The sequence below is a fragment of the Aedes albopictus genome, chromosome 1, assembly GCF_035046485.1.
Source record: "Aedes albopictus strain Foshan chromosome 1, AalbF5, whole genome shotgun sequence".
In the NCBI taxonomy this organism is placed as follows: Eukaryota; Metazoa; Arthropoda; class Insecta; order Diptera; family Culicidae; genus Aedes; species Aedes albopictus.
Genome location: NC_085136.1, coordinates 140273780 through 140295106, shown reverse-complemented (window position 1 = coordinate 140295106; position 21327 = coordinate 140273780). Strand labels below are relative to the sequence as shown.

Sequence of the window (21327 nt, the reverse complement as noted above, 5' to 3'; positions counted from 1 at the left end):
TCCTCAAGCTTTTGCCGGTTTTCCTGATGTTCCCGTCAGTTTGGCCAATCTGCTGTGAGCTCGTTGAAATGGTCAACTTCATACGTTTACAAGTAGATTGAAAAGTTCCAAAACGACTTCACTAACAACTAAGCCAATTTTGACACGGTCGTTTGTCTTCAACAAATTTGTTGAAGACAAACTGAACTGACAGTTGATAATGCAAACATTAGGAATTGATGTAAATCGAGAATCAAACCCTTCATCTCCTGATAGGTAATCTAAGCCCTAAACATTTAGGAAACCCACCTCTTCCAGACTTAGAAGTCGTCGTTAAGTTTTGACAGTGACTTCTTCTAGAAATCGATTGCCCGGGAATTTCTTCATGAGCTTTTTCGGTACTGTAAGAATTTTGTCTCACAGGATTCTTCTACTAGGGATTTCTTAAGAAATTCTTTTGAGATTGTGCTTCTAAGTTCCTTCTGGATTCTCTCAAGAATAATTTTAGGATAACATCCCATAAGTTTTTACTTGATTCTCTCTATGAATTTGAAAGGGAGTTGTTTTGTAACTCCATGGGATTCTGCTATGTAATCTCTTGGAATGCACTTTTTGGTCTTCCGCAGTATCTTCTGGAATTCCTCCAAGAACCCTTGCCTATGGGAATTCCCTTGAGGAGCTCCACAAAGAATTAACTTATGGAGATCTCTGAGATTCCTTCACGTTCTCCTTCCTTAATTCCTGTTCAAAGTTTTTTTTTCTAAGCTTATTCAACACACGTGAAACTCTTAAAACATCCCAGAAGAGCGTTTCGAGAGTTTTTTCTCTGAGATTTATCCAGAAACTCCTACAAGAATGTTCCTGATATCTGAGTTATCTCGTAGGGTTTTCTCTTTCTGTAATTTTCAAATTTATAAAATTGTTCTGAAATTATTTTGATTTTTTTTTCAGAAATGTCTTGAATTTTATTTTAGGAATCCGAGAAAGTTTGTATCATTTTTTGTGTTTCTGGAAAGTTTGTACACAGATAAAAATAATGAGGTTTACACGTCATGTAAACTTCATTTTGGTCATGTAAACTTAATGTTATGATGGTTTACATGATATATCATGTAAATTTGTGTTATATGTCATGTAAACTCTCAGAGTCATGCTGATTTACATGACATATAATGGAAGTTTACATAATATTTCATGAACTTTACATGATATGTCATGTAAACTTCTGCGATATCCCACGCTCCAATTATGTGCATCATATGTCACAGAATTTTACACTCTTTTTTCGATCTGTGTATCATTTTTTGTGTTTTTGTGTTTCTGGGATTTCTCTTGACAATCTTGTACGATTCCACTTGATTATCTCTTGAATTTTGATAAGAAGTTTGGATACCTGAGAGAGTTTCTGATCTCTGGATTTTTTTTTTTCAGAAATTCCTTCATTGACCAACCCAACTGTCCATTTTTATTTCTTTTTTCCTGAACTTTCGCGAAGACTCCTTCCGGAGTTACACTTGAGGAATTCATTTTGTAGTGAACCAAAGAGACCTTCTTTAAATTTCGTCAGAAAAACCTTTCTATTAAAGATTCTTCCTAGGGTTTCTGGAAACCTTCTTGCATTCAATCTGAGAATCTTTCTGGAGTTTCTTCAGGGAATCCACCAAGTGATCCTGAAGAAATACCTAGATCTAATTGTTGAATTGATCCCAAGAAATAATTCGCGGAAGAATTACAGACTAAACTCTTGTATGAATCCCTAAAGGAATTTCCAGATCAGAATTTAAGGAGAGCAGAAGGAAAACATTTCCTGCAGATATCGCGTGAATGAGCTCCTGGAAGAACTTCTAGCAGTTATTCCTGTAATTATAGAAAACCTGTTGAAATTGATTGAGGAAGGAATACCAGTAGTGTTCCCCTTATGTCCAATTCAAAGTTTTGCTTCTTCTTGGCGTAACGTTCAAACTAGTACGAAGTGTGCTCCTCAGCCAATTGTTGTATACGCACTCCCGAATAGAAAAAATATGTAACAAGTGTGTGTTATAATGTTATAAAATGTTTCTATATCTGATTGTGTTATATAACTATTTAGATGCAGGATGACGTTGAATTGTCACAATGAGTGATAAAAAAACACTCATATCATAAATTGATGCAATTATGTAATATTTTAGGGGAGACTGAGGAGACTTGATCCCTGGGGAGACTTGTTCCCCCTATATTTGCTCGGAATCAAAAACATTTTTTTTCTAGCATAATTTTTCCAAAACTACTCCTGTACAAACGACTATGTTTTGGCTACAAGTGATCTCGATTGTACATTGCATTATTTTTTAATGGCTGATGGTTTGTTTTCAGTCCTTTGGAGATCTTTTAGGCAATTCCGAAAAATCCCAATAACTTTGTGAAAATTGAACCAAATCGTGTCAAAATTTCACAGCACATACTTTAAATGAAATACTTTCAAACTTATTTACCCAAATAAGGTTAACATATTTTAATTAATTCAGCTTAGTATACACAACAGTGCCATGGGGAGACTTGATCCCTCGAGGATTACATACACATTAAACATGTGAAAAATAAAATTCTATTCGGAAGCCTCTATTTATTTAGAACTCTAGTCTATTCAACGATAAAATGTGTCAGGTAATTATAACTTCAGTACAAACCAAGAAAAAGGGGATCAAGTATCCCCATTTTGAAAATACGGCAAATCCTTAAAAATAATTTAGGAAATCTTACAATTTCAAACACTCCATATTCATCGAAAATACAAGAAAACTCGAAAAGAAAATGAATAGGAAGAATCTGGAATTATTTTCCCTTTAAATAAACCATGTGCTCAAAGCGGGATCAAGTGTCACCCATTTTTGAAAAATACATCATAAGACATGCCTCCATAAAAAACACAGTTTTGAAAACTTTAACAATAATGTAAAGGCCTTCTGTTGTGTATCATCTTGCAATAGACGTTAACCTGCCATTTTGTATGGAAATCTGATCTAGTTTTGTGTTTTTTCTTAAAGTTTCAGGTAAATTAAGAGAAAGGGATCAAGTCTCCCCAGTCTCCCCTACTGTTTTTATTATAATGTTGGGCTTCCACTGGTATTAACTGATATCTTCCTCTGCCAATTTAATTTAGCTGTTCTGTATCGTGAGTTTAGCTCATAGGTAATCTACTGCCGTTTTAAGCATAATTGTCTCATGTTATATGGGATTTCCATGAAGTATGGGAAAATTATGCCTAGGACGGCAGTATATGCCCAAGCTAAGCAAGAAAATTTTCTTCACGAAAAGTTTCGGGATCGACCAGCAACCGCGTCCGTCATTCTTAGTATGATCATGTTCAATACCCGCTGGTTTACCGCATCAACTACATGAACCAACTTCCATATACTCAACAACATTTGGTCATATTACACTAATCTTAGCTGCAGCGCAAAAGCACATCCTTCCATTACAGTGTCTGCATTACAACTGTCGGAGTTCGTGGGCTGAGAACCCGACGATACTAACGTCGTCGCCATCGCCGTGAGTATTACTTTGCCGACGACGCCGAAGCTGGCGAAACCGTCTGGCGAAAATTCAGGGGAAAAACTAAAGCACTTTTTCGTCCTCATCCTCTTTCGGTTCTTCGCCGGATTCGGATCCACACACCCAGGCAGGAATCGTCGTCGTCGTAACGGAGCGCGTCGGTTTTCACCGGTGGCGTTCGTCTGCACCGCTCAGCCGTTGCCGTCGGTCGGCGGAGAACCATGATGACGTTGGTTGGTTTTTGTTTAACGATTTTGCACATGGTTTGTTTTTGCTTTTACAGCATGGTTGATGGTACGGTACGGTACACGTGCGATGGATGGGGGGTATGGGTTTGTTTCAGCATTGACTTCAGTCAGTCAGCCACCCGATTTTTGCGGTTGCTTTTCCGTTCCCCATCCGTCGTCATTCGTCCGCGCTCGTGCATCTCAATGCAATGACGAGTAGATGGGTGGGTGGGTGGTGGTTGCCCATCATTGAAAGCGTTCTCAAACCAGTCCGGAGTAACAAACAGCCCTCTTGTCAACCATTGAAGGGTGAATGGGTGGGGTGTAGTATCCTGCCTCCCGTTTGACTCCTGCTGGTGCGAGATGCATGGTGTGAACAGTGTGAGCCAGTAGAAATTCCTTTACTGGGCGCAAATAGGAATTCGGTCACAAATCCTCTTTATTACTCTTCAGAAGTTACTACTAATGTTAAGGACAAACGTCTTGAAGTCCCGCTTCAACAGTGCATCAGAACTTCAGACGCACAAATCTCAAGAAACAAGCATCAAACAACAGTGCATTTTATTATTCTGTTCTTGCTCACCTGTCAAAGTCGGCCATTGTGGCAGCCATTTTAGGATTCTAACAAATCTGTCCTTAATGCCAGTTCACGAACGCTAGTTTATCGTTTGAAGAAGAAACCTTATTTCAGTTTTCAACTGATTTTGTATTGAATTGCTAAGGAGATTATTATCAGTTCTATAGAGCCTTTATCTGAATGTTCTAAGTGGATATCCCACAGATCCTTTTTGAGCTCATATTTTCAAAATCAGTTCCCATAAACATTTAGAAGAAGAATCAAGTAAGGATATGATTTTTATCTTATTCCAGTCTACCTAAGCACCGATAAATAATGACCGAATTTATTCTTGTACCTCGCCTCATGACCAGGTTAGTATCAATCACTAATTTATAAATTATCTTCCATTTATTCGAAAAGTCGGTCAAATTCTTCGAATTCCAAATCAAATGATGTATTCAAAGTAGTTTGAGCAGCAACTTTCAAATTTACACAAACAAAAAGAGATTTTTACATGACGCGCAGAATTTAGTGAAGGTTTACTTGTATCACTCACTTTTGGGGATGATTTGTGAAAAAATACCCGGATTTTTTACGTTTCTGAAATACGCAATATATGAGTTGCTGTGGGAACATCGAACTTCCCTTTCGAGTTTCTCCGTTCGTGGATTTTTTTTTAGATACGGTGTTTGGTAAAGTTAGGCATGAATTAATATTTTGCCCACCAGATCATAATACGCCATCGCATTGCAACGAAGAAATGTTTCTCTATGGTTGTGAGATACGAGTTTTCATATGCAGAAAAGCCACGCACACATTTGCTTGCATGCTCCTTAGACGAAGACAAACATTTAACCGACGAAAAAAATAACTGATTTGATTAATTGAACAGCGTTTTCAGCATTCTGCAGCAGTGAAATCCTACTTTGATGGGACGCGATATGATCAAGTTCAATCTTCTGAAGAATCTCCCAGATATCGCAAAAAGACGATTACTGGACCTGTTCAACTCATTAATGGAGAACAACATCGTTCCACATGAAAGGAGACAGGTCAAAGTAATAGGGAAGAGACGAATGCCGAGTACGGTAAAGTCTCTCTAAACAAAAAAAAAGTAATAGGGTAAGAAATCAAACTTTGAACTAGTCAAATTGTAATCTTAATTTGAACTATTTCACTCATTTTCCCCCAGAGAAAGCACATTTTCGGTGCACTCGTACAGCTCATGCATTGTATCACACGCAATATGGGCCTGTCCATAAACTACGTAGACTCTTAGGGGGGGACGGGGGGTTCTGGCCAAAGTCTACGCTCCATACAAATTTCGAAAATTTTGTATGAACAAAAGTCTACGAGGGGGGAGGGGGGGTCTGAGATGGCCGAAAAAAGTCTACGTAGTTTATGGACAGCGCCTATGTGAACACGTCAAATGAAAGCTTATTTATCGTAGAATCGACCAATTGAATAATATTCCGCATTATTTGTCATAAAATTATCAAATTTAAGTGATTCTTACTTGGAGAATGTTATCTTAAGTTGAACCATTTGTAATCTAAATTTGAACTAGTAAACGGGTGTGAGCTTCTAGTGTTGGCCTGTAGATTGCGCTAGTGGTTGCTTTGTTTACTCTTGGGGGATGAAAAAATCCAAATTTAGTTTCCAAATTCCTAAAGAATTTCATGCATGGAATTGGCTGTTTTGTGAGTTGCTCGAGCTGCTGCCGGCAGTAGTTCAAATTAAGATTAAAATTGGTTCAAATTATGATTACGATGGTTCAAATTAAGATTAAAATCATTGTTGATGAAAAATCAAATATTTCAATGAAATTCGGCGCAAATACAAACTTTTTACCATTTAACAGAAAGCTTATACCCGTGGCTTTCATGTACATACGATTTTGCCGTACTAATTTTTTTCCATCGGGAGAAAAAATCACTTAAAATTTGCACTGCTTCAGAAAGCCACAATTTGGTTCAAATTTTGATTACCTACCCTAGCCTGGTAAACCAGCGTCTGATCATAATTCATACCGCCCAATTGGGTTGTTTAGTGAATTAAGTATTGCCATTTTCTTTAGACTAATCGAAAGAGCTCATTTTTCTGTGTATTAGGTGATTTTATTGCGTTCCAATTCCTTTGTTTTGATGGTTAAATAAACAAAACAGTTTCAATTTCCGTGGCTAGAATGACAGTTCAGTCGATAAAGTGACAGTTCACCCCGAACAAAAAATTTTCTCCATACAAACTTTAAATGCATTTTAAAAATAGTTCCCGGACACCAAAAATGATGAAATTTTGGATTTCGACTAATTTTTGGACGGAGATTCCGATTATGCAATAATCTGGATACCCCTAAAGAACCCAATTGCTATGTTATCATGTTTAAGGAAATTGTTGGAAAAAATGATCCTATCACGACTCGATCATTGAGTCGAATCGAATAACTTGTTTTCAAATACACAATTCGGGTTTCGCAAGAGTAAAGGGGCAACGTCTAGCGTTGCTTTCAACAGATATTCAACTGGCCTTTGCGGAAAAAGAGCAACTGGCTTGAGTTTTCTTGGATATTAAGGGCGCCTTTGATTCAGTTTCCATAGGCACTGCACAATAGTGGACTTCCAGGAATTTTAAATAATTTCTTGTATAATTTGTTGTCAGAAAAACATTAGAGCATCAATCTCGGACAACTGACAACTTCCAGTATTAGCTACATGGGCCTACCCCAAGACTCATGTTTAAGTCCCTTGCTTTATAATTTCTACGTGAAAGACATTGATAGTTGCTTGGAAGGCCAATGCACGCTAAGACAACTTGCAGATGATGCGGTGGTTTCTCTAAAAGGCCCACATGCAGAAATGTTGCAAAGACCATTGCAAAGTTCCCTAAATAATTTGTCAATCTGGGCAAGAGATTTGGGGATCGAGTTTGCTCCGCAAAAAACTTAATTGGTTGTGTTTTATAAAAACCGGAACCCAGCCCAACTGAAACTCAATCTTTTGCAAATAGAAATCGACCAGTCTTTGACTTCGAAATACCTTGGGGTCTGGTTTGATTCAAAAGGCACTTGGGGTACCCAAATCAAGAATTTGGTGCAAAAATGTCAACAAAGGATCAATTTTCTACGCACAATTACCGGAACATGGTGGGGTGCTCACCCGGAAGACATCATTAAACTTTACAAAACGACTATTCTCTCTGTTCTCGAGTATGGCTCTTTCTGTTTCCTCTCAGCAGCAAACTGCCACCTAATTAAGTTGGAACGAATTCAATATCGTTGTTTGCGTATTGCCCTCGGCTGTATGCACTCAACGCACAACGCGAGCCTAGAGGTCCTGGCAGGGGTGAAACCTCTCCAGAACCGCTTCTGGGAGCTCTCGCTAAGGTTACTTATAAAGTGTGGAGTGTGCAACACACTTGTTATTGAAAACTTCGAAAAAATGCTCAGTCTGAACACTCAGTCAAAATTCATGAGAAAACATAAGCCAGACCTATAGGCCATAAGCCATAAGCCTACCAAGTTATAATCCTCCTCGTGTACACTTCACTAATGACAGTTCCTCTGTTAAATACGATCTGTCCATGAAACAAGCTATTCTTGGAATACCAGATCAACTTCGATGCACATCTATTCCTCGCATTTTTAACGAAAAGTACCAAAATGTCAATTCCTGTAAGAGATTCTTCACTGATGGGTCTCGCATAAATGGATCCACCTGTCTCGGTGTCTTCAATGAAAATTTCACCGCCTTCCGCAAACTTCAGGAACCTTGTTCGGTTTATGTTGCTGAGCTGGCAGCAATCAATTTCGCTTTGGGGATGATTTCAAACATGCCCGTAGACCATTTCTTCATCTTCTCGGATAGCCTTAGTTCGATTGAAGCACTCCGGTCGATGAAATCTGTAAAACATCCATTTTACTTTCTTACAAAAATAAGGGAGCAGATGGGTGCACTGGTCGAAAGATCATACAAGATTACCTTTGTTTGGGTCCCCTCACATTGTTCAATTTATGGCAATGAGAAGGCGGACTCTCTCGCAAAGTTGGGCGCACAGGAAGGTGAGATCTATGATAGAAGAATTTCACATGATGAATTTTTCCATTTTGTTCGCTAGAGTTCTCTTCAAAGTTGGCAAAATGATTGGCGAGATGGCCAGCTGGGACGGTGGTTACATTCCATTATTCCTAATGTTTCTTTACGAGTGTGGTGGAATGGTTTGGATGTAAGTCGCAATTTTATTCGCGTTATGTCAAGACTTATGTCCAACCATTACTCGCTATTGAAAAATAGTTGCTAGTAAACATTTTTTCTATTGAAAATGGAGTCATGGGCCGCCATGTTTTTTTCGCTTCTTCAATATTTTGGGATTGTTGAAGGGGGGGGGATGACTTTAAACATATTAAATATTTTATTCGGCCTAAATAAAAAAAATAAACACAAAACAAGAAAATACTTACAGTTAGCCTTAAGTTTTCAATAACTCTCCCGATAATTTCTCCAAGTGTTTTTAACAATTTTATCCTGCACTTCTCAAGGAAGTTCATCCAATGATTGGAATGAAATTTTGAATTATAAAGTCAAAAAAAAAATAATTTAGTGATATATCAAGGAGTAACTTTTTTGAAGATTTTTTTTCCGAATGACCCTTTCTGAGCTATATCAAGGGATCTATTGCAGAACTCTTCAAGGAACAACCTCAAGACGTTCTTCAAGAATCTGAAGAAGTTCCTTCAAGCGGATTTTTATGGCTTGTCTTCAAGGATTTTCTAGAGAAGCGTCTTCAAGAGTTTTTCCGGAAAGTCTTGAAGTACTTCCAAGAGAGAATTTCACCATGGTATCGCCGACAGCTTCTTCGAGATTTCCGCTTGGAAATCGTTTCCGAGTTCTTCTGGATTTTCTAAAACCGAAAGTTTTCCATCATGTTTTTTCTAGGAATTTGAATTTTTTACTTGGTTTTCTCAGATATTTCCTCCTGAAGATTGTCAAGAGTATTTATTAAGAGTTTCTCAATAAGTTGACTGAGCAATCCTCAAGCTGTCCATCCAAAAACTTTTCGGCGAATATCTTCTCTTTCTGGACGGATTCCAAAAATACTTTCAGCAGGTTTCCACGTGTTTTTTAATTATTTCAAAAGTTAAAGTAACAGTTGACGAAGAAACATGTTCAGGAGTACTTTTGCACAATGCTAAAAGAGTTTCTTTGAAAAATCTTTTAGGATTACCCTCTAAAAGAATTTCAGAATCTCCCATTACAAGTTTTCCCTGCAGAAATTTCCCAAGGAGTTCGTTTAACAATTGTGGTATCAGCCGTTTCTAAAAAATACATTTAGGAGTTTCTCTGAAATTTGTTCAAAAATTTATTCAAGATAATCTTCAGAAATTCATCCAGGACTCAAATTCAAAAAAAAAAAAAAAGAGAGCAGAAAGTTCTAACACGTTGCAGGAGCGGACCCTACTTGATCGGCATCAATCAAAAACATGTGAAATTTGTCAAGCCAAACTGTCTGTTGAACACTTAAGGCGAAACTGGCGAAATTTCCTCACTTTTTGGTTTTTGGTTTTTTATTAAATAACGAAGCAATATTTTCAAAATCAGTTTTCGTACACATGCAGAGTATGGATCAGGGTATCTTCTGATTTTTTTGTTGATGTGGAAAATGTTTTTCGTTTTTGCAGAAACCATTTTTAAACAAAATTGCACAAAAAAACGGTTTCTGCAAAAATGGAAAACATTTTCCACCACAAAAAAATTCAGAAGATTCCTTGATCCGTATGTGTACGAAAACCGTTTTTGAAAATATTGCTTCGTTATTTAATGAAAAAACAAAAACCAAAAAAATGACAAAATGCTTCCAGTTTCGCCTTAATAACTTATTGTAAGAAAATCAATGCCCTTAGTAACAAAATTGACATCAGAGGCGAATGAACCTCTCTGGTATAAAACCTCTATTATTAATGCAAAAAATGGAGAAACGCAAGATAAAGTTCTAAAAATAAGAGTCACCTGAAAGTTTCCCTGCATTCCCTGACGAAGCTTCTAGTGGGTTTTCCACATGGTTGATAAAAAAAAGGATAAAATAAATCCTATGGAAACCTGTAGAAAATCCCGAATAAACTGTTAAAGAAATTTTGGAAAAAAAATTCCTAGAGAAGTGTCCATAGCGGGTTTTAGAGGAACTGCTGAATTCCTAGATGAACAGGTGGACAATTTTCAAGAGATGCCACAGATGTATGGCCAAATTTTCAGTAATATGTCGTCGATTTTCAGTAAAAAGTGGCTCCACATCGGTTGCATAATGATCTGTTGAGATTATTAGCTGAAAAATTTCATTTCTATCGAAAAATCATGAAAATTCTCTTACGTAAAAAAAATGGAAAGCCACTAAGATTGTTTTGGAAATTCTTACAAATTCATGCGAGTATTTTGGTAAAATTTCAACAAACTCAAAAGTGCAATTCTTGAAATTATTTCCGAGAGAAAACTTAAATAAAAACGAAAAATAAATATCAGTTTAGGTACTGAAAAAAATGCAGAAACATAAAGTGGTTCTTCAACGCCTTTGGCAAGCAGCCTAATTACTTGGTCTATTTTCTGTCTATTTTCTAAAGTTATTTTTAAAAATTTCTCTGAAAGTAGTGTTTTAATATTTTGCAGTTTCAAACTTTTGGAAATTAAATAATAAAGTGATTCTTATCCACAATAATTTCTAAAACTTCTCGTAACATCTCCTCCAATTATTTTTTTTTTCTTGCTTACTTAAAAAAATCATATAGAAGAGAAAAGTTCTTGGTAAAAGTTTTGCGAAACTGATCTATAAATTGATAGGAATAATAATAGAATAAAATGAAGAATTCTCTTACTTTTGTCATTTTTTTCAAGTTTTTCCAAGATTGTCAAGTATATTAATCTAGAGCAGCACGAAGATACACTTTTGGATGAAATCAGCTATAATATTTGTTTTATGAGACAAACCATTATATTTTTGTTATATTTTTGAAATACGAACGAGCAAGATATGTGATGTAGAGACATGTTTGAAGCTATTTTTTGCGATTTAGAAGATGCACAGCCAAAGTTTCGGAAAATTAGACCCAATGTTAACAAATTTCACATATCAATTTCTTTTCCTTTAACAAAATTTTACATCAAACAATTTCTTGTATGTAATGTTGAATGAAAAGTTCTACTGAAGGTAAGCTGTTATTTTGAAAGCTGATAAAAAGATATGTGCGATATGACGGAGTTTTTTTGTTACAGGTTATATGATGTAAAGTGTCGTTAATAAAGCGAAAAAAAAAACATTTTCTAGCTGTGTAAGTCATTTTGATGTAAATTTGAAGTCATTCCATAGTGAGAGTTATGAGAAATTCATGTTTTAGGTTTTGATGAAATTTAGAATTTTTCAATATAGACACAAAGAAGTGGATGAATTTGCAGAGAAAAATGTAGTTAACTCTCTAATACCCAAATTTTTGTTATTTTAAGGAAAATAATTTTAGGTTGTATTCGATTCCCTTAAACTATTAAACAAGGATAGAATGATTTGGGAAAAAATTAAAATATGTTAATTGTAGCGATTCAATACAAAATAAACAATGACTTCTAAAAGGTGACTAAAACATCAATTTTTCAATGATTTTCAAAAAATGTAAATACGTTTTATAATACACCAAAACCATTTTGAGATATACAAAACAGTCCTAAATATCAGCCAAAAATATAAAAATTTTGATTTTCCACGAAACAAAAATTACAAAAATGATAAAACTATACCCCGTCTAAAGGCGGGATTGAGTATTAGAGGGTTAATATTCAAAAGAACATTTGAAAAATGTGCGAAACAACACAGATCAATTTTAGACCATTTTTTTTGCATTTTTTTATTTATTTTTGCGTGAGAAGCTTCTTTTTGGAACGATCTCAAGATGTTTCTGAACAATTCTCATGTTGTTTTATAATTTCAGAAATGATCTTTAGACAATTTTTCTTGAGAAAATCCTAAGCTTTTCCTTGGATTATTCTAAAAGTAATATTTCAAACTGTTTCGTTATGTTGATCAAAATTTTAAAAGATTTATGTTAATCGTATGTTTAGGCAACATTCAATATTAACGCTTAAATTATTATAATAAAACTGGAATCAGATCTTTAACGGTGTTTCCATGAACAGAATAAAAATTAAAAAAAAACATAGCAGGCCGTAATTGAAATACAGTAGCAGTAAAAATTTCAGTTTAGCATTGATTTCAAATCGCCAGCGTTATACTTGGAGGCGAACAAATCTGTAAATAATCCCACATGGCAGTGGAATATTTTTTTCCATCGCGTTTGTGGACTAAGGCCAACATGGTATACCAGAAAGTTATCAGCTTACAGAATTAAAACATATTGTAAACTTACACAGCCGTGTATTATTTCCTTACAATTACTAGCAAATAAAAAGCCAAGCTTTTAGAGAAACAATTCAATACTCCTTAGATGAAAAAAAAATGTGAATAAATGCTCTTCACAATTTTTAGCACACACATAAGAGTATGATCAAAAACTAACTTTTATCAAAAACAAATTGAGGGGTCAAAAACTTGTTTCGTTTTTTTTGTTCATTTTTGTTTTTTTGATTGGCAGTTGTAGTTTTCGAAGATATCACCTATCATTTGTTTTATTTTTTTTTTCAAGCCAATTTACCATACAGCTGTTTGCACCATGTCAACTCACTACATTGAATTGACAAACATTTTTGATTTGAGTGCTTTATTGTTGATTCTGGAACACAGTATTGCTCTGGCGCCATAATAAATGATGCATCGATATTTCAGATTTTTTAATCAGACAAAGTCACATTTTCTGCTGCAGGGTTACAGGTTGTAAAAGGGTGTAAACCATCTGCGCCACATTCGAGCAATCTGAATTGACTCGCATGGTTCTGAAAATAAATTCCCACCAAGTCTGCAGAACTTGTATGTAAATTTACGATTTTCACTAGTCTACACTGTTGGATCAAAGCTGGATAGCTTAAGGACAGACTTGTTAGAATCCCAAAATGGCCGCCACAATGGCCGGTTGATTGATTGATTGATTTATCTTTATTTGAGAGACTTTCAGCCCTTGGCTGGTTCGTCTCTCACAATGGCCGGCTTTGGCACCTACTCACAACTTCGAGTGCACAAATCTCTGCGTAAACAAAACCAGTGCACCTGATCTTCTTATTTTAAACTTGTTACGAGTGAGCAAGAACAGAATAATAAAATGTACTGTTGTTTAAAGCTTGCTTCTTGAGATTTGTGTGTCTGAAGATCTGATGCACTGTTGAAGCAGGATTTCAAGACGTTTGTCCTTAACGTGGCTCATCTTGATGATCGCTAGCTTTATTGGCGAAATCACTGAAGCAATCCACAGTAGGTGTTCTTGAAGAAATATCTGTTAGAATCCGTCAGTTAAATTCACAGGAGAAACTTTCCAAAGGGTACTGGAAGAAAGAAATATTTCTGAATAACTCTGGAGAAGTTTTGAAGGAAACTGGAAAATGTCGTAGAGGAATCTCTGAAAGAACAAATCCTGAATGAAATGGGGATGAGTTTCTTGAAGAATTCCTGTATATTTTTTAGAGATAGTGTTTGAAACAAAAATTTAGAGAAACTTTTCAAATTAGCTAGAATTTGAGTATGATACACTAGAGAAATTCTTAAAAGATTACTCTGAGTGATTTTTGGCCAATGCCTTAAAACTTCAATGGGACATTATTGAAAGAATCTTCAAATAGGAATCCTCCAAAGAGCATGCCTGGTTAGCTGACTGCACAAATCTATGGTTACTACTCCGTGATTGACTCGAACCAATGACAGTTGCACAATGAATCAACTGAATAAATGACTGGGAGTGGTCAACATTCTGGGATCCTCCAAAGAGCATGCCTGGAAGAGATACTAGAAAACATGTCTTGCAAGTTACGGGAAAAAAATTTTGTGATGATGAAATTGGGCTTTTAGTGGAATACCTGTTAGTAAAAAGAAAATCGAGTTAAGTACTGTTCCTTTTAATTCCACTAAGGATTTGCATCCTTTGACAGATACGTATTTCGACCCCAACTGTAAAGTCGTCTTCAGTGGCTCGACGACTTTACAATTGAGGTCGAAAAACGTATCTGTCATAGGATGCAAATCCTTAGTGGAATTAAAAGGAACAGTACTTAACCCGATTTTCTTTTTACTTTTTTTTTTATTTTTGTGTATAAGCAGGAGTTCCTTGAACTCTTTCCTCAGCAAGTTAGTTGAGTTTGAAATTCCTTTAGGATTTTGCTAAGGTTTTCAAGGGATATCTTAAAAAGTTCCTGTTTTTATTTTATTTATTTTTGTTTATTTTTCTTTTGTTTTTTTTTTATTTTTCTTTTGTTTTTTTTTTTATTTTTTAGTTTTTTTGAATAGCGGTCGTATTTTTTATCACTTATCATTTGTTTGATTTTTCCAAGCAGGTTTTTACTTTAGCTTTTAAACCACTACTTTTCCGGTACCATCATGGGCACCATAGTGAATCATGCACCGATATTTTGAATTTTTTTCCAGCAGCGTTGCTAGGAAAAGATTGGCGAAAAAAAAATTACGGTAAATTGACGGAAAAACACTTTCAACTGGAACCGACTGTTTGAGTGCCGAGTGAAAACTGAATTTTGTTAACAAGCTCAACGCGGCTCGTCTGGATTATTTCGAGCTTTCTACAAGTAAATTGTAAAGGCATTTCGATATGATTTCAGTACACATTTGCATTTTCAAAAATATTCCTTCAAGGATTTTTGACAAAATTTCTATAGCAATCCACATGGCGTTTTTGGGGAAGTATCTGTTAGAACCTGTCAGACAAAGTTCCAGGAAAAACTTGCCAAAGGCCAAAAAAAAAAGGAAAATTCCAGGATTAAAAAATCACTGGAGAAGTTTTTATAGAAACTGGAAAAATTTAAAAAGAAAAAAAACTGAATAAAATGGGGAAGAGTTTCTTGGTCATTTTCTGAACATTTTTTTGAAGACTGCACATGATATATTTTTACAAGAATTTTTAAAATGAGCTTTAATCTTCGCATGCTATTCTAGAAAATTTTTTGTTTGATTATTTTGAGTGTTTTTTGTCTAATCAGGGTGTCTACTCAATTATGAGTATGAATTTCCCTGATATTTCCAGGATTTTTCCAGGTTTTTGAAAGTAATTCCAGGTTCAAGAAACTTTAACAAATCGACTAAACTAAACATGATTTCAGATTTCTAGAAATTCGTGGAAACGCACTTTTTGAGAAATTTCTAGTTCCAACTATAATGACTTTTATGGACAACATCCCACCAGCATTTAGGGCGGAAGCACGAGATGATTTTCTGATGGAATTCTTAAAACAATCCTGGCAATACTTTAGGAGAATTTTCTGCATAATTTGATGACAATTTTGTTTATCAAATTTTGAAGGAATTTAACCAGAAAACAACAAGAATTTACACTTTATTTTTATAAAAGTTAAGCTTGGTAGTTCCAGCAGATAATCTTTCGAGTAGTTCCTAACCAAACTTTCTTAAATATTGTCAGATATTGCAGCTAACGCTTTTGAACAAATCCTCCAAGAAACCATCACGCATAGCTTCAGTTAATGCGCACGAGACCTTCGTTGATTTCGCTAAATTCTTCTCTCAGCGATTTCTCCTTTTATAGAAATTGCTAGCAAAAATATTATATATGTTTAGTTATACATAATAATAGAGAAAAATCTTTTAAATCAATAGTTTTGGTTGTCTATAGTTTCACTCTTGAAAGAAGTAATTGACCATGGTAACCATGTTCTAAAACTATTGCATAATGTCCATTGAAAATAGTTTCTCTCGAGTTCTTTAAAATATGTGGAGCTCAGAAGCAACTATGGGAAAAAGAGAGTTGACAATTCTTTTAAACATTGTTTAGAATAATGTATGAGTTGTTCCAAAAACGTTTCAGAAATAGTCAGAAAAATATTCAAAACTTCTTCCAGAAGTCATCTAGTTAATTTCGCTAGAAATACTAACATCGAATCCGCCAGGAGTTCCAATTGATCAATCATATTCTGCGGGAGTTGCAGGAACTTCGATATCTTTAAGTTCCTTCAGGTATTTTACAACATCTACAGGCAGTTGCAAATTTGCCAGGCAAACCTCAATAAATTTTGCTTTACAGTAAGCTCATTTAGATGAAAATAAAGAAAAATAGCCTATACAATCTAGGTCACTAAGCCAATATTTAACGCTGTAATTGATTGGAAGATTTGAGAATTCAAAATCTTAACTATATAAGCATGTCGACTCAATTTTCCGAAAAGTAAAGCATAAAATTGGAGATTGCTGTGGAAAAAGTACAATTTAGTATCAACGTCAAGGGTGATGAATATCTGTTAAATGATAATTTACGAGCGGGTAGTTAGTAGCGGCGCAACCGAAATTTTTATTCGCTTTGAAGCATTTTTAACTGAAAATTTGGATTGAAATGATAAACATAGAAATTCCCTGATTGTCACCAGAATTCCCTGAGAATTCCAGGATTTTTCCAGGTCGAGTAAAATTCCCTGATAATTCCAGGTTTTCCAGGTTTTTCCAGGTAGTAGACACCCTGCTAATGCCTGAAAAACTTCAATGAGACATTGTTGAAAGAAGTTTTGAATAGGAATCCTTGGGGAAAAATACCTAGAGAAGATGCTGAAAAAATTCCTTTGTAACCTATGTGAAAATATTGCAAAGATTCTCCAGGATTCCCGAGTTTTCACTAGCAATTCTTGGGGCAAATTATATTTTATTATAAGCATTCTCTCCAGGATTGCCCTCATCTGGTTTTCCCGGAAATTTTCCTGATATGGTCCAGGAATTTCCAGGAAAATACCTCTAGAAATATATATCGGATTCCTCTGAAAGCTTTACCACGATTTCTGGCAGATTTTGGGAGTTTCACTTATTATTTTAGAAACTTATCTTCATCGAAAGTTGGCTAAAGATAAACTTCAAATCCGTAACAAAAATATTGAGGGAATTTCCGCAGAATTTCTACAGAAAAATATTTTGGAGGGTTTACTCCAGTAACCCACAATAGCTTTAGATAAAATTTCAACAAAAATAATTCAACAGTTTTATAAAACAAACATTTTCAAAGATTTCATCCAGATTTTTTTTTCAAATTTCCCTGGAAGAATTCAAATGATTTTTTTTTTCAGAAATTTAAATAATCTGTAAAAGTTTTAAGGATGAATTCTGGGAAAAACCCAAAGTTATGGAAATGTATTCACAAGGATCTCTATTATAATATGAGAAGAGATCATAATAGGAATTCCGGGAAGGCTCCTCAAAAAAAACTTAGATGATTCCTTAAATTTTTATGAAAAATACTCAGTGTAGATGCCGAAGTGAAGTGCAATCCTGTTCATCTCATAGATCACTATTTCAGAGATTAACTGGAAAATTCCTCCAGGAATTACTTCAGTCATTTCGACAATCTATTTTAGAAAATCTACCAAAAATTTCTTCAGAAATTCTTCTAAAATTTTTTTTTTCAAGAAATCCGATGAAATTAGTCCAAGTATTCGACCGAACAGTATTTAAGGGAAATCTTTCATGGATTCATTCAGATTTGTTTTTCAGGAGTTTGTTCAGAAATTTCTCCTATTCTACAAATTCCACTAAAAATTCTTTCAAAGCATCTTGCATGATTTACTGATGATACTCCTCCATTTTTTTTTTTCAAGAAAATTATCCATGAATTTGAGTATAACATCCTCCAGGGATGCTTTCAAAAATTCGTTCGAAGATTCCGTCAGAAATTGCTTGAGACATTCATCGAAAAACCTCTCCAGAGATTTCTTTTACAAAAATTTCAGCGATGCCTTCAGAATCTCTTTCAGAGATTTTCAGAAAATATTTCAAAAGTTCCTTCAAAATTTTGGACTATAGTTACTTTGGAAATTATTCCACGGATTTTACCATAAATTCTCACAACAGCTTCCAATTCCTACAGAAATTCTACTCAGGATTCCACCAGAAGTTTCACGAAGAGTTGTGTATGAGTTTCTGCAGAAATTCCTCCAGGGATGTTTTTTAGAAAATTCTTCAAAGTTTTACCCTATTTTTCGGGATTTTTCTAGATTTTTTTCTGAAAGATTCTTTGGATATTTCTTTAAGGATTTATTCCGAAACCTTCTCCGGGATTTTCTTTAGAAATTGCTCCAGGGATATTTTTATTGTTAATCTGAATTTCTGTCAGAAAATCTTCATGAGATTTCTTGAAAAATTTCTCCTCTTTTTTTTTCAAAAAAAAAATGTGAGGTCCATTCGGAAATTTTTGCAAGGATTCTTAAAGAAACTGCCCTAGGGGTCCCGTCACAAATTTTTTCGAGGGTTTTTTTTCAGAAAATCTCTCATGGATTTTATCATAAATTCAACTTGTAATTTCTTCAGAAATATCTCCAGATTTTTCGCCAGAATTTTTTTTACAAATTTTTCCAAGGATGACTTTGAAAAAACTTCCACAGATTTTCCGATGTTTTTGTTCACGAACCTTTGCTGAATTCCATCCTACGGTTTATTTAGAAAATATTTCACGAGCTCTGAAAAAAATCTTAGAGGGATTATTGAAGAAATTCTTTCAGGAACTACTTTGAAAACTCCTCGTAAATTTACTTTAAAAATCATCCAGGAAATCTTGAATAAGGTACACCGGGGCAAGATGAAACAGCGAGTTAACATGATAATTTCTAATGATGATAAACCATTTGATCGCCATAACACATAGTTTTTGATACAAGTAATCGTTTAGCGAAGGATAAATTATCAAATTGTATTGAAACCTATTTCAAAACTTCGCATTTCATCTTGCCCCACCCGTTTCAACTTGCCCCGGTGTACCTTAGATTGTTTCAGATTTTCATCTACGAATTTCTTCATATATATTTTTTTTCATGGAGATTCCTGCAGAAATGTTTCAAAGCATTCACCTACAATCCCTTCCATGAACTTTCTCAAAAATACTCCATGGATTTTGAAATATTTTGAGTTTCGATTGCATCGAAAGCATCGAAAAATCTTTTTTTTTTATTCTTATAAAATATAAATCGACTTATAGAACCACGCTTTCCATTTTCTTCCCACACCACCTGTATTTACAAGTTGGATCCCGCGCCAAGTCGGGATGTGATGGTGGGGTTTTATTTTCGAGGAGCAAGGAAATTACTTTTTCCCTCCCGACTGAGCCTGAGTATCTGGGCCAGTGGGTAGGTAGCGCGAGACGATGAAAGCGCAGTTGGTGCAGTTGCAGTACCCGGTGCTGGGCCGGTGCGGTGTGGTGCGGTGCTGCACTTCATTCACGACAGGCACGAACCATAGCCCTAGTACTCGCGCTGACTGCATAGGCATGCCACACTGCACTGGCTTTACACAATTTTCCATCCTTTTGACCAAGGAGTTGAATAAGCCTGGCTGAATTTCCGATCTGGTCTTTTTTTTTTTCGACACAAGTGGCTTCTCAGACTCAAGCGAGTGGATTTCGTTCTTTTACCCGTACATATAATCAACACGCTGCTGCTACTGGAGCGGACTTACCTTGTCCACGGCGGCGAGGTCGTCGACGAGCGGCGACAGCGACTGCGGCGATGACTCGGAACAGCAGTTGTTGAGGGCTTCCGGTGTCCCGTTTTTCAATGGGATGCCCTTGCGGCGGCTCTTGCGGGACTTTATTTTTGTTTCGGTTTTGATTCACTCGGGCCCAATCACAACGGTTTCCCTTCTTTTGTGGAGAAGCGTTTGCTATTCGGAGCGCGAAGTTTGCTACACGGAACTTGGATGCACTTTTATTTCAGGTTTGATTCACAAATTACAGCACTTGAGCACTTGAGTTGTTTAAACAGACACCGACACAAAATAACACGATTATGCTTTCTTTCAAGAGAAGTCACTAGTTGATGCTTTCACAAACTGGATAAACACGGATTTGCGGTCTTGGCGATTTCAAAAGGATGTACTTTTCTAAACGGCTAGGGTGACAACGTAGACACCTTTTATGTAACACGTATACACGAGACACAACGAGAAGAGAAGAACGACGACTACAGCGACGGAAGCAGGACACGAATCAACACCGACCGGCACTTACTGCTGGATGACACCACGGATACAATTAGATGCGTTTGAATTTGAGCCAACTCGATTACAACATTCTCTGGAATGGGACCAGTTACAACCATTGATCGCCGAAAACCAGCACACTGGAATAAGTTAAAGTCTGCGACGGACAACTGTCCTTTACTTCAGTTCAAAACCACTTGCACGGAGAGCGACACTCGATTTCGTACTGCACCGGTTGGCGTCCAAACAGGAAATGCATCCACGAGGATGCTATCTGGTCGTACCGAGCTAGAGTACCACGCCGCCTCTGTACCGTTGTGTAACTCGATGGAAAACAAGCCCAACTTCGGACCTGACAGCTTAGGACCTCCGAACAAAACCCAGAAATCGGGGGAAAAGCTTCGACCTTACAGCTTGGAATCTCGCGATGCACTAAATAATGACTTCGGTACAACATTACTTTAAATGTACTGTGAATTCCCCCATTTTACTAACGACACACTCCGGGACTTGGCGCGATTGCATACAGTGCGGCGCTCTGCCGACGACCGACGCCTGGATGTATGTAAAGCACTGTAGTCGACGTTACCAACTACTTCCTCGTTTCGTCGTCGTCGTCGTCGTCGGAGCGCACTCAGCACTAGGCAAGGCAGATTGGGCGCTCTCACTCACTCGTGTACTTGCACACTACCCCCACGGCCAGCAAAAAAGCCAGGACTGCACATAAACATCGGCAATTCCACACGGAAGCGATAGGGAAAAGCGCACACAACAATTACAAAAGTTACCGGGACCGACTCAGGTGGCGGCAGCCCGGAGTGGAGCGACTTCCCTCCACTCGGCGACCCTATTTACTCACTAATACAACTATCCAGATCCAGCTACTGTGAGCTGGTCGTGTTTCAATGCACATGGTAAAGTGCTGGC

The 21327-nt window shown here is 36.3% G+C and overlaps 1 protein-coding gene across 2 annotated transcripts in view; it reads right to left on the bottom strand.

Annotated features, from left to right (window-relative positions):
* Window positions 1-20972, bottom strand: part of LOC109422828 (sex determination protein fruitless) — an 883045-nt gene extending 862073 nt beyond the window's left edge. For both annotated transcript variants that reach the window (XM_062845497.1, XM_062845498.1), the window contains exon 1: window positions 19879-20972. The gene's annotated coding sequence lies outside the window, so the exon portion shown is untranslated. The remainder of the gene's footprint in view (window positions 1-19878) is intronic.
* Window positions 20973-21327: the final 355 nt, after the last annotated feature.